Source organism: Ornithodoros turicata, chromosome 10, assembly GCF_037126465.1.
Source record: "Ornithodoros turicata isolate Travis chromosome 10, ASM3712646v1, whole genome shotgun sequence".
In the NCBI taxonomy this organism is placed as follows: Eukaryota; Metazoa; Arthropoda; class Arachnida; order Ixodida; family Argasidae; genus Ornithodoros; species Ornithodoros turicata.
In genome coordinates, this window is record NC_088210.1 from 1,115,184 (window position 1) to 1,129,923 (window position 14,740).

General features: G+C 49.1%; 1 protein-coding gene across 2 annotated transcripts in view; it reads right to left on the reverse strand.

Annotated features, from left to right (window-relative positions):
• The window catches only part of LOC135371279 (uncharacterized), a 404,777-nt gene that overhangs the window by 165,612 nt on the left and 224,425 nt on the right, over nt 1-14,740 (reverse strand). The gene's annotated exons all lie outside the window — the stretch shown is intronic.

Genomic DNA, 14,740 nt, shown 5'->3' on the forward strand with positions numbered 1-14,740 from the left:
AGCGCAAACTGCCTCTCAGCATGCGGGAAGCGAGGGGGTCAGGGACAGGTTCCAAGATGTCACTCTCATACATCTTTTCTTGTGGGAAGGTGACGTACCGGTCCTTGTCGACGCACATGAGCTTGGGACACTCGGAAATCAAAGAGGACGGTTGACCGCGTGTGGACGGGCTTTAGCGAAGCGTTGCAGGCGAACGTTTCCTTTTCGCCACTCGTCAAAGCGAAGGATGAAGAACACTGTCCACGTCCAAGTTGAAGTAGAGGAGGAAACCGTTCGTTTTAAATCGCTCGTAGCTATACTTGAATGTTTCTCTCCCAGTTCTTGCAAGAAGTTAAAGTAGGGAAGTTTTGACGAGGTCGTTCTGAAAGTCGTACTCGGCTCGCACTTGCTGGCCGTCCACGGAGAGCATCGAATGAGACAGGTCGTAATGGCGGAATTTGTAGGGGTTCGTTTGGATGTCGCCGAGAAAGTCGGACATGGCGAGCAGGGCGACGCATAATTTGGAAGGTACCCTTTCAGGGTAACCGTTTTCAAAGTGAGCGTCCAAGATCCCGGCACTCAAGCTCCGCACCTTGGTTTCCAATCCGCGTAACACGTAGATGGCCGGCGTGGTCTGAAGCCGCCCGCTCGTATTCCAAAAACAGGGAGGGTGCGAGCGTCACCTTTTTCAAGTGTAACGTCATTTCTTTAATGTCACCTCGTAATTGTACGTTTTCTTGTCTTTGGGGACCGATACGAGTTTAAATTCGTCGTTGTTTAACAGGAAACGACGCGAATTTCGACGGCAGGTCCCATCAGGCGCGGCTGTTGAAACAGGTCGGTATTGATCTGTCCGACCAGGTTAAAGTATTTTCCACCCTTCGTCGCTTCGTAACGTTGTTTCGGACCGCAAGACGAGACGTCGTAATCGTCCTTTAAATGTTCGTAGTCCTCGACATAAAGTCCAGCCGCGTGCACTGTTTCTTGAGCCATGGGCGTGGAATGAAGCATGACGTCCAAAATACTCCTGTAGGCGTACAACTCGTTGGAACTGACGAGCTTGTTGTTCGCATAAACGGTGACCGTCTTAAACATGCCACTCAACAGGTGGTTTATTCGGAAACGAATCTTTCTCGTCCATTTCTTCCCCGTCGTCGCGAACAATGCGCACGGTCAAAGACACGAAACTGCCGTAGAGATCCAAGTGTGCCCTTTGCAAATTTTGAATAGAAAATTCGATCACGGAATTATTTACCCCGTTGACCGGATAAAAGAGTTGGTACGAAGTATCTTCCACGCCGTATTGAATGGAAGGGGGTTCGAATATCATCACATCACTCGTTTAGACAGATCGGCGTCTGTATTTTTCCTTTTGTTGACGTCATGACGGAGCGCGCGCAGCGGATGTGTGACCTTCACGGCGTACCAACGATATCTGCAGGTGCGTCGTGTGTCGGCGCCTTTTGTTGTCGTTTGCGGCGTTTCTTCCCATTGTTGTTTCCAGAGCCCCTCCATGGAATCCAGCACGTCTCTCCCCCGTTGCTATGGCCGTCTTTTTTACTGCGCGCGATATTCCTTCGCCCTCGGCCAAATTCCGCGCCAAGCGCTTCAACGTTCTCTTGGCGATCGGTTTTATTTGCTGCCAGATGGGAACGATAAACTTGGATATGTTGCTCAACGCACCGCCCCCTCGTTGGAAAAGGGGGTCCCGTGTACACGGGAATTATTTTTGGGGAATTACGGTACATATTTGAAATGCAACGTTTAAATTGGTTCTGCCTTTGGACCGCAACGGCAAACGTCTTCCCGTTTCGTCCGCGAGAACGATCGTCACTGAGGGAATTTCGAATTGAGACAGGTTAAAATACTGGATGTTATCTAACGTGTAGGTGACGACGTGCTTGTCTTTCTTGTAATAAAAAGGTAGTATTTTTAGTATCGTTTTTTCCCGCTCCCCACGTACGTGGGTTCCACGATATCCGTGTAGACGATTATGTTGTGAAACGGGGGTTCCAGGAGTACCTCGACTGAGCTCGTGGCATCCTCCCCCGTAAACACGGTACGCGATTCGAAGCCCAAAAGCACGGCCAGGTACTCGGAAAGTCTTAGGGTGGAGGTGCCCTCGGAAAGCCGAATTTTACATTTCTGTTCGGTTCCGTCGAAGCTGGAGCGCGCGCGTTCGCCTACGCGCTGGTTAATCGCATTTAGAAGTGCTTGCGGCGTCGCATAATAGCCGGGAGGCAGATGTACTTGCAAAGATCGAGGAAATTTGCGTCTTGATCGTGAAAGAAAATTGGCGCGCTACGGGGAGAGAGACGCGTAGCGTTTCTTCGTGTCCCTCGACGGGTGTGAGATGTAGCAGCTTGACAAAGGGTTCCGGTATGTGCAACCCTTTCGGTGTTTTCAGCGAATAGACGTTATCCGCGAATTCTAGCGAGGCGTCCAGCTTGTGCGTCTGGAAATACTTGTTGAGTGTGTTCCGTAGGGACGTGGTTTCCGAATTCAGAGTGACGTCGCCGAAAGCGACGGGTGCGACGTGCTCCAATAAGATGCAGGTGGCTTCGCGTTCGCTCAATTTGGGAGGTTTCACCGCACGACTTGCTTCGCGGGACGCTAGCGAGGCGTCGAGCGCCTGTGCGAGCCGAGGGTCCAATTCGACGGCTTTCACGTCCACGGGTAAGACGAAGTCGTATCGCGATTTATTGTACGCGAAAGAAACGTTGAATTCCGAAAGGGCTTTTCCCAAATCCCTCTCAAGATCCGAGGTGACACGAAAAGTTCTGCCGGCTTCGACCGTGTCCTCGAAAGAAACCTCGATTTTCGCATCTTGCCTTTCGTACCCGATATTTAAAAAATCGTTACTTATGCTGAGATCCATCAGACCGACTTTATACCGATTCGAGAGCTGAAGCGGACTATCGAAAGCTACCGTGAAGGCGTTGAGTTTATTCGAGGGAAACTTATCCATGCTGGCGTTCGAGAGCAGGTGGACGTAGATGTCTGACATCATTTCCCAATCTTGACCACGTCGCTGCTCGGAACCCAACTGTCGTGTTCTTTGTCGTAACCGAACCAGCGAACCAAGGAGAAGCTCTGACTGTTCACTTGCTTCTTTCTCAGCACTTTCGTTACTGGCGAAGGCTGATTGGCGTCTCGGGTTACGACGAGTACCTCCTCCGGGTAGAAAGATCCGTCCACTTCCTTACCCCGGTAATCTTCCAGGTGTACGACGGGAGGAGAGGTATCTCTCAGGCGGGAGACGGTGAAAATCTGAGGCGACCAACTCCCTTCCGAGCTCTTATGAAAACCTTTTCTGTGTAGTAGGACCCTCACTTTATCCCCCAGTTTGAGCTTCTTTTTCACGGAAGGTACGACGGGCTTCCCATTTATCTTATTGAACAGCTCCAATTCGTTTTCGGGCGTGACTTCGGACGGGCTGATGCCCAAAGTCCTGTGTTTGGTGTTGTTGTAGCCGCGCACGATCGTGGGAAGCGCGGAAACGAAGTGGTATTTTCCCGTTACTCTAAAATAACGGAATATTCTGTCGCGTAAAGTGCGTATGACGCGTTCTGCCTGCGATGCTTTGATTACTGGAGAGAAGGTCGAATACATGTGTACCTTCTTTCGTCAGAGATACTCCTTGACTGTCTTGTTGTAGAATTCCCCGCCTCTGTCGCAAAAGATGCGTGTAGGTACGTTACCTCCCCGAAAAAGTCTTATCATGGCCCTTTTCATTTCGGCGGGGCGCTTCGTCTTTAGTGGGAGGGTGCGCAGAAAGCGGGAGAGGGAATCGATTGCCACGAGAATGTAGCGGTAGCCACCGTTGAATCTCTTGTATTTTGAAAAATCGGCGAGATCCATTTGCCACACGTCGTTGATCTTGAGCGCGATGATGCGTCTCCTATTAAACTTTCTTCTGACCGGATGGTGGAGCGTGTAGGCATCCAGCTTTCTGAGAATGGCGAGAGCCTTCTTTTTGCTCAAGTGATGCTCTTTTCTATAGCGTTCCACACCCCCAAACCACCCTCTGGTTTCTCATATCCCTCCATAAGTCGTCCACGCAATGGAGGCCTGCTGCTGCTGCTGCTGTTGAGGCTCGCGAGATTTGGGTAGAGAAATCAGACGCAATAGTTTCGAGACTTTGGGGAACTAGGAAGGTTTCTTTCCCGTCTTACGTTGCAACAAATAATTGACGAGTTTGTAAACGGAGGAGTGTCTGATGGGCTTGCCCGACACGGAGACACAACCCTCGCGATCCCAAGAAAGAACCTTCTTTAATTCCGAGACGACCCTTTCCGCTTCCTCTTCGTCCACCTCTGGAGAGAGGAGCGAATAGTCAAAGTCATTTGTAGCGTCGGACGCCTTGTTTTTATTGTCGTAGGGGTCAAATCCGTACTGCTTAAGTATGCGATACAGTGCTTGCAGTATGAGTTTCACTTTGACGTCGTCACTCTCCTTCGAGGAAATAATGTTTCCGATGGAGGAGGTGGTCACTTCAATTCTCTTGGCCATTGGCGAAAAGGTTCAACACGGCGGAAAGCAGGAGAGGAACCACCGACGAAAGAACGCCCTGTCCTCGCTGCTGAGACAGATAGCGCTTCAAACGTTGCGGATTCTTGTGAATCTTTTTGTAGGCGAGCCGTCGTAAAAAGCGTTTGTGCTTCTTCAAACGCACAAACGTATCTGGAGCTAGAGCCACCTTTCCGTTCAATACATTAACGCAAATTTCGGAGAGGTGTTTCATGTTGGACGAGGACGAACGTCTCAAGACGTCGCGACGGCGTGGAGGGGGTAGAGTGGAGAGTACTTTGAGTAAAGTGAGGTGAGGGCGGAGATTCATTTCGGAGCGTAGATATATTGACGTTCTCCCGGAAAGATATTGCTACGCAACCTGTGATCCTCGTGCGTATAGTTGTGAAGATCCACGAGTAAATATGTGTGGGGCGACGACATCGCTTGTTTATATGCGTCCAGAAAATACTCCAATCTTTTTCTGCCAAATAGCTGTTGGCCGAAATGTTCCATCTGGTGCACGCTGCGCACGGTGCGCCACAGGACGACGTAACTGGCGTTGTAGGATATTGTTCTAAAATGGCTACTGTCGAAAAAGATGTTTTGAACGAGTAAGAAGATCGACGCGTTGGCGTGGTGAGAACCCCGAATGAAAAGATCGGTCACCTCCTTCAAGGAACTGGCGTCGGTCATGTGATCGTCGACGACGATCAGCGTAGCGCGCGATGTGTCCCACTCTCGCGGTAGCTCCTTGGTAAATTTTACGGAGTCCCCGAATTCGTCCTGCATGCTCGGCGAAGCATATTTCTGCACGTAGAATATTTGTGACGGAGGCTTGTCCACCACGTCATTCAGGTTCCTCAGCACGTTAGCAACGAACGTAGATTTGCCGCACATGGATGGGCCGCTTAAGATACAGCGAAAAGGATGACTGAAACGAAAAGGTTCGGGGGAAGACATGTTGCGTGCGTACACGTTTCACGAAGAGAAAGAAGAGACTGAGACTCGGAGAGAAATGCATCGCTTTTATTTACACGTCGTCGTCGTCGTCGTCCTCTACATCGGAACTGCGTTCCCAATACAGATTATCCAGGCTAAAGTTGGACTTCTTTTTCGCCAGTCTGTCCGCCGCTAAGACGCGGTCGAGCGTCTTCATCTTGTCCTGACACATTTCTTGACGCGCTTGCAACCATTCCAGGCGGTGGACTTGAAAGGCTTCCTCCACGATGCCGCGAATAAATTCGCTAAGTTCTTCGTTTTTTTGTCTTTTCCTTGCGACGACGAGAAACGCAGGAGAATAAACCACACATGGCGTTTTCCACATATCGGTCAGAATGATGACGCGAGCGCGGAGCGCGCTGCCTTTATAGAGTTAAACGCGCGCGCGCGCAAGAGTGAAACCGAAACTCAAAAGCCACCCGTCGCCGCTAGGAGCGCGCGCGCAGCGTAGAGCCGAAACCGAAAACACCCGCGGGCGGCGCAGAGGGCGCTAGGAGCGCTCGCGCGCATGCGCGGACGGGTGGAGCAGAGGGCGCGCGTGCATCCATAGCTGCCACTGCGCGTCGCCTCACTCAGTTTCTCTCGGGCTGTCGCGGAAGACGGACGTGCGCTCCGCGCGCTCGCTCAGTTTCTGGCTGGCTCTCATAGAGAGCAGACGTGTGTTCTCCGCGCTCGCTCAGTTTCTGCCTCGAAGTCGCCGCGGGGAAAAAGGTGAGTGATTTGACGCGCTCCTTTTCGCGTATGTTTGCCGTGTTTAGCGGTGACCAACGAGTGAATTGACCGCGCTCGTGTTAAGCCTTTTCTCGCATGTTTAGACTTGTTTTGCGGTGTCCAAGCCTGTTGAGGCATGTTTAGCGATGTGTGCCCAGTGGTTCCCGCCTTGTGTTAGCTGCGTAGTGTTGAGGTTAGGCCTAAGCGATCGCCCCCGTAAGCCTCTTTCCTCGTATGTTTGCCATGTTTAGCGGTGACAAACGAGTGATTTGACCGCGCTCGTGTTACGCCTTTTCTCGCATGTTTAGACTTGTTTTGCGGTGAGCAAGCCTTTTGTTCGTGTTGACGCATGTTTAGCGATGTGTGCCCAGTGGTTCGCGCCTTGTGTTAGCTGCATAGTGTTGTGACGTTGAGGTTAGGCCTAAGCGATCGTCCCCGTAAGCCTTTTTCCCCGATGTGTACTGTTTTCTCCGTGCTGTTTTAGCAGTAGCGGTTAGACCTCTTCTCTCGCATGCCTAGACTTGTTTAGCAGTGCTGTCATTTTTACCTGCCGCTAGTATCTTGTTCTCTGTCTTTCTCATCTAGAGCTATGATGGTGGTGCCATCTGGTGTGATGCCTTGCAACTAAGTGGCCACCTGTCGTCGATCTCTGCAACTGCTGGGTGCAAACTACCAACATGGCGGGCGCTGGTCACTCGGGTGTTGCGGAGCGGCTTCTTCGCCGCGGCATCGTTCATTTTCGAATAAATTGTTTCTCTCCACTCTATTTCTATCTTTTTATTTTATTTTCTGCCTATTTTTTATTTTTTATGACCACGATTATCCGGAAACGCACAACTGGTCTGGACGCGAGATAGACGTTCCCCAATTAGTGTGATGGCTCCCTGGAGGGTGCTGATTAATGTGGGGGGTCCCAATTAGCTCTAATTGCTAATTAATGGCGTCCAGACGAAGATGTGCGTTTCCGGATAAACGTGGTCAGTACTTACTACTATCCACAACTAGAAGATATTACCAGAATCTAAGTGCCGTGAAGTAATATTTTATTTTACTGAATATATATCTTTTTTCTTAACGAAAGCCGGCATTTGTTCGGGGCAATGTTTCTTGAACTAGCGTTCCTGATGGCGTTACTGTTGCTGGTAAATTTTAATGTTGTACGTCAGTAACTCCCCTGCGGAATACTACGCTACACCAACTTAAAGAAATCAGCAACTAAATTATGGAACCACTTAAATGTCAATAAAAAAGTCGACGACTCCGACGGATCGTTCAGCGCAGCACTATAAAACATTGCTTCATAAACACAGAAGCACTTTGCACGTACTGTGCGCAGCAGATGGCAGATGTTTGTTTACTGCACATAACATTTTCCCACAAGCTACACAGCTGCAGCAGTAAACTGGAATCTGACATGTCTCAGGGATTTCAGGACCCTTCAAAAAATCTTGGAACTGCCCATAGTATCTCTTTGAAACCGCTGAACAGGCAATACGGTACATATTAGGCACACCTGCAGCTCAGTAGCAAAGGCATTGATAAATTGTGTGCAAAAGGAACAGCGATCTTCAACACACACAGCACCAAAATACTACACTCGTCGCCGCAACGACGATGGCGATGGCATAATGATGATGATGTCGGTGTCGCTTCCGCTGGATTGGTATATGTGTTATTTAACATTTAACCTCCGCCACCCAATTATAATCAACGGCCACGGAAATTAAAGAATATTACAAAAAATAAGTACTCAATAAGCACGAGCTAAAGCAAAGTCAATGACGTCTGCCCGTCTACCCAATCACCACCCATCCATCCAACCAGTTCGAACCTGTTCAGTTTCAACCGTTGAAACTTCAAACTTTCCGGACGCGCAACGGGTAGCAGTTGGGTCGTGATGGCTGCACTCCAGTGGTTGTTATACGAAAATCTTTCAAAGTTCCAATCTCCCGCACGTTTTGTCTTGCAATTTTTGAACATAGCGAGAACATACGCCGTGCTGTCCAGTGATAAAATCTTTTAAGCGCAGCAGAGCTTCCAGAGTACACTGTGGTGGACAGCGTTTCTTTGTTCTCTGGCTTTCAAGTTTAGGGTGAGCTCGCTCTTCATTAAAAGTATGTGCCTGTTTCTGTGTACCAAATCGCATGTAGTAGATATGCGTGGCATAATATCGGAATATCGTTTCCTTTATCTATTTCGGCTTCGTATCACCGATTGAAGCACATTGGAAGTGTGGGTTGACCTGACTGCACTTGCATTCAAAGTAGTGATTAAAGTTGTATGTTCGGCAGTACAATGTTTCAGTAAGTGCCTTGGTTCGTCTTGGTGCTAAAAAAATACGGTATCACTAATTAACCATCGAGACTCACGAGTTTTCGATGACTGTTGAAGTCTTGAGTAAACGAAAGTCGACAGTTACGGATAGCAGGGCGGACACGCCGAAACATAAATGCTGGTTAGTTCATTGTCATGTCAGCCCGACTTCGGTTGTTGCATTTTTCGCTGATAGTGAAACCACACTCTGAAAATTTTGCGCAAGTACCTTTATTTGCATATCATGGTTTCATAACAACTGCATTTTTGTTTTTATAGGTGCTTGTAGTATCTTGCCCCGGTGGATATGAAAATAGTGGTAGCCTACCCTACAAAACATCTATTTGCACATAAGCTTAACAATTCCCTGTGAGGTAAGGGGAAGCAGTTGTCTCTGACGTGTGACTGTGTTGTCCTCCAATGTTCCTGATGTTCGATGTGCCCCAATCTTACTCTAGAGGGACCCTCTTTAAATTTGTGTAAACAAAGTATTGCAAATACAGTTGGTGGAAGGCTCTAACAGCTTTCCATTTACATGGTTGTTGTGTGGTTAACGAAATCGAACTTTTTTTCAGATGCTGTGAAAGTCAGTAGGGAAGTGCGATGTAGAAGAAAGGACTGCCAGAAGCTTGCTAAAGAACCGCACAACATGTATGGGCAGCAGACAAAATATTCATCAAACGGTACAAAACTAGTATTTCTGTGCTTAGTCGTTTCGAAACATCCTTGGTATTGCATGAAGAACAGCGTGACTATGTCAGTCTGTCTTACTTCACCCAAACAGCTATCTGGCAGTAGTGCAAGATTTGAGTTCCTAAAGGGTTTATTCACTGAAGTCACCTCAGCGTCATACTATAGGTCCCTCAATGTTACGTCCTTGCATTTGCTCGCTGCATTATGCTTTTTAGGTCACTATTAACACCGAAAACATGGAAATTGCTTGGATATTCTACAAATCACAGAGCAACAAGTTTCACACACCCGATGTACGGTGAGTACAATATGGGCAACGGCTTGGATGGGACCTACAATAAGGTGGCCGATGGCAGCACATCTGCCTGCTAGCGACAGTGGCGGTCTCCTGCGGATGACGTCATGTGAATAAACCTTATAATATTTGACGTGGTGATACAGCTCTTGCTTTGTGTTGTCTTTTATAATATACACAGTGTTTATTCTTATCCTGTACAGAATTCTTGCACCAAAGTTATGAGAGTAGCACAGTTGTTGTTTTGGCGTAATGCAGTGATGGAAGTGCTGCGCCAATCATGGAGTGCTTCACAGTCGCTTCTCGGCCAGGTAAGGTCGTGCATCACGAGAAAACGCTTGTCACGTTGATGTACTTTCACCAGGTGTCTTTCACAGCGACAGCTGTTACATCCTCGTTTCCCTAAGATCCTGGCAGCGTCCACATCATGCAGACACGCACAAACAGATTTTAAGCTGCTGCTGCAATTCGTGTTGTGTAGCTGTAACAGTCCTGTGATTTTTGTACGTGCAGCTTATTTTCTTTATGTGTCTCTCAGATCAGTGTTGATACAGTTTTTGCTCTTATGTGGCCAGACAAGCATCCCGTGAAAGAGTGTGCACAGCCACTGAACGAACTAGATAAAACTAGCAGGCTACATAATGCTTTCTGACATGTTTTGTTCTATTTTCTAGCCACAGTGAGTTATTGGAGGCAGTGCTGCAGCACCAACAATCACTCATTGGAAGAAAGGAAGGAGGTGGCCATCAACATCCTGCTGCCAGTTCAACACTCGTCAGTCAAAACACAAGACGCCTGCTTCGCAGCAAAGTCAATCCAGTTTTAGACTGAGTTTTGTACCATAGACTTCGTGTGTGGTTTACTGTGAATAAATGTTTATGCTTGTGGTGGCGCCACTGGTGGCTAACGAAGAAGCGCGAGAGCGCGTACTTCAGATTCTCTTTCTGGACTTGGCTGCGTACTGATCACAGCTTGTTTATTCCCTGCATCTCATGTCATAGTCATTAAACGGTTACACACCCACGGCTATCTCAACTGGCGAAGAGCGGGTCTCTGACTGAAATGCAAGGGGACGAATCGGCAACGACGCCAACGTCGGGAGCAGCCTCTGACGATGCAGTACGACGGTTTCGAAGTCCCGGCACGTTCGATCCGGAGAGGGAGGACTGGAAGCTCTATGAGATTCGGTTCCAGGCAGCGCTTCAAGTAGCAAGGGTCATCAACGACGCGGACAAATGTGGACTTTTGATTTCGTCACTCAGTCCGGACGTTTTAAAACGTCTCTACAACTTACTGCAGCCTCGGATCGTCAGTCCGGTCCTGTTGCTTCGTTTCCTGGTGCCGACGTTGGCCTGCGAACGGGAGACGGTTCAGTTGATGTCTGGTTGTCGCCACAGGAGGTGAAGGTGTCATCGACTTCTAGGAATGGCAAGAGGCAGTCTGGTGAGAGACAAGAGGCAGGCGATGCCCTAGGAAGTTCGTGCTCCCAGGATTGAAGACTTCCCCTTTGCTTCAGATGATCTTTATGTACGCGATGCATCTTACCATCAGCGTCTCGCACTCGGAATATAACCTTCCCCTCCTGGCCCACAATGGTCGCACTACTCCAGTGTCCCTTTTTGTGTGGGTCGTGCATCCAGACACACGTGTTGGACACAAAAGATCTGTCTCGTGCTCGTTTGTCGTGACATCGCTTCTGACGTTCCTTAGCGGCGACGTCTCTTGCAGGAGGAGATGAAGACGGACCAGCGGGCAGTACAAGATCCAGCACGGACCGATAATGCCGATTGTTGAGTAACTCACATGGTGGACGGCCGGTCGACGCATGTGGGGTTACCCGGTATTTGAAAACGAAACTTCTCAAAACCTCCCTGTCCTCCACGCTTGAACGGGACAGCGCAGCTTTTAAAGTTCGGACAAAGTTCTCTGCTTGTCCGTTCGACTTGGGATGATATGGAGGTGTCCGAACATGATGAATTCCTTGTTCCGACAAGAAACGTTCGAAAAGTTGACTGGTGAAAGGAGGGCCATTGTCCGACACCAGTACCTCGGGAAGACCATTGTGAAGAAAGATGTCTTTCAACACCTCAATAGTCTTGATTGCTGTGGTAGACACCATGCGCACCACTTCTGGCCACTTGCTGAAAGCGTCTACTAAGACAAAATAATGATTCCCATGCAGCTCTGCAAAATCAGCATGCAGTCGACACCAGGGCTTCTCTGGTGACTCCCACTGATGAAGTGGCACCGGAGATTCTTGTGCCGCGACGGATGCACATTGATCGCAACGTCGCACCCTTGCTTCAATATCCTTGTCAAGACCTGGCCACCACAAGTATGAGCGGGCGAGCATTTTCATTTTGGTCTGTCCAACATGACAATCATGTAGAGTGTCCAGCAAATCCGCTCGATACTTCTCCGGAATCACGGTGCGTAGTCCCCAAAGGACACATCCTCTGTGAGATGTCAGCTCAGTTCGCTTCTGAAAATATATGGCAAACTGTGGCTCCGTATTCTTTGGCCAGCCATTGACAATAAACTCCAAGACTTGCGCCAAGCAGTGATCTTTCTGAGTGGCGTCTGCGATATGCTTAGCGGTGACTGGCAGAGTAGACATATGAAAGTCGTGTACCCTGGACATGTTGTTACAGCGGAGGGATTTCGACCATCTGCCAAGAAGGTGTCGACAATTTTGAACATGCCTCCTCCCACGCAAGTGTCAGAGTTACGGGCGTTTCTCGGCATGATTCAGCACTACGCAAAGTATTTGCCCTCGTTGGCGGACGCCTGCGCTCCGCTTAACAATTTACTCAGGAAATCTGTGCCATCGCAATGGTCGGCGTCTTGCGTGGATGCGTTTGAGGCAATCAAGAAGATGCTCACTTCTGCCCAAATTCTCACACACTACGATCCGCGCAAGGAGATCTTCCTGGCCGTGGATGCTTCTTCGAAAGGGCTTGGTGCAGTCATCTACCATCGTATTAACGGCCAAGATCGACCGATTCCACATGCATCAAAGACATTGACACCAGCTGAGACCAAATACGCTCAGATAGAGCGGGAAACCCTCGCCATTATCTTTGGGGTCAAGAAGTTTCACCAATATTTGTGGGGGCGAAGGTTTACGCTTTTCACAGACCACAAGCCTTTAACGGTGATTTTCCGGTCTTAAAAAGGCATTCCCGTTACTACAGCAAGTCGTCTACAGCGGTGGGCAATCATCCTCATGAGCTATTCGTTTGATATACAATTCAAGTCTTCGAACAACATCGCCAATGCTGATGGACTATCCAGGCTTCCAGAGGGCCCCGATTTGACGTTTGATGAGCAAATGCAGCGAGGAATTTTCAACGTCGAGGACGAAGAGATTAACGCGGTACACGACTTTCATATGTCTACTCTGCCAGTCACCGCTGAGCATATCGCAGACGCCACTCAGAAAGATCACTGCTTGGCGCAAGTCTTGGAGTTTATTGTCAATGGCTGGCCAAAGAATCCGGAGCCACAGTTTGCCATATATTTTCAGAAGCGAACTGAGCTGTCATCTCACAGAGGATGTGTCCTTTGGGGACTACGCACCGTGATTCCGGAGAAGTATCGAGCGGATTTGCTGGACACTCTACATGATTGTCATGTTGGACAGACCAAAATGAAAATGCTCGCCCGCTCATACTTGTGGTGGCCAGGTCTTGACAAAGATATTGAAGCAAGGGTGCGACGTTGCGATCAATGTGCATCCGTCGCGGCACAAGAATCTCCGGTGCCACTTCATCAGTGGGAGTCACCAGAGAAGTCCTGGTGTCGACTGCATGCTGATTTTGCAGAGCTGCATGGGAATCATTATTTTGTCTTAGTAGACGCTTTCAGCAAGTGGCCAGAAGTGGTACGCATGGTGTCTACCACAGCAATCAAGACTATTGAGGTGTTGAAAGACATATTTCTTCACAATGGTCTTCCCGAGGCACTGGTGTCGGACAATGGCCCTCCTTTCACCAGTCAACTTTTCGAACGTTTCTTGTCGGAACAAGGAATTCATCATGTTCGGACACCTCCATATCATCCGAAGTCGAACGGACAAGCAGAGAACTTTGTCCGAACTTTAAAAGCTGCGCTGTCCCGTTCAAGCGTGGAGGACAGGGAGGTTTTGAGAAGTTTTGTTTTCAAATACCGGGTAACCCCACATGCGTCGACAGGCCGTCCACCATGTGAGTTACTCAACAATCGGCATTATCGGTCCGTGCTGGATCTTGTACGGCCCGCTGGTCCGTCTTCATTTCCTCCTGCAACAGACGTCGCCGCTAAGGAACGTCAGAAGCGATGTCACGACAAACGAGCACGAGACAGATCTTTTGGGTCCAACACGTGTGTCTGGATGCATGACCCGCACAAGAAGGGACACTGGAGTAGTGCGACCATTGTGGGCCAGGAGGGGAAGGTTATATTCCGAGTGCGAGACGCTGAGGGTAAGATGCATCGCGTACATAAAGATCATCTGAAGCAAAGGGGAAGTCTTCAATCCTGGGAGGACGAACTTCCTAGGGCATCGCCTGCTTCTTGTCTCTCACCAGACTGCCTCTTGCCATTCCCAGAAGTCGATGACACCTTCACCTCCTGTGGCGACAACGAGACATCAGCTGAACCGTCTCCCGTTCGCAGGCCAACGTCGGCACCAGGAAACGAAGCAACGGGACCGGACAGCAGTGTACGCCGCTACCCCTTACGGGATCGTCATCCTGTCGACCGCTACGGCTCGATCTAAAGGGGGAGGTATTGTGGTGGCGCCACTGGTGGCTAACGAAGAAGCGGGAGAGCGCGTACTTCATATTCTCTTTCTGGACTTGGCTGCGTACTGATCACAGCTTGTTTATTCCCTGCATCTCATGTCATAGTCATTAAACGGTTACACACCCACGGCTATCTCAATGCTGAGATCCATGTTGCTATCAATTATATCACATTTCTCCATGAATGCATGCCAGGACGGTAGCAGGACTAGTCATGGTCTAAAGTACGTCTAAGGGTGGCTAAAGTAAGGTACAAGAAATGTATAACCCTAGATCTGTCGCCTGAATGGAGGGATAAAATTGGTCTAGCTGTAGACTTCACGTCTAATACATGGTTAGGTGTCTGACCCTGTTCCAGACATCCAGGTCAAAAGAATGTCTAAATCTCGGCTAGGTACATAGACATCGGATGTCTAGGGCTAGATGGCTAGGTGGCGTAACGTTAGACGTATTA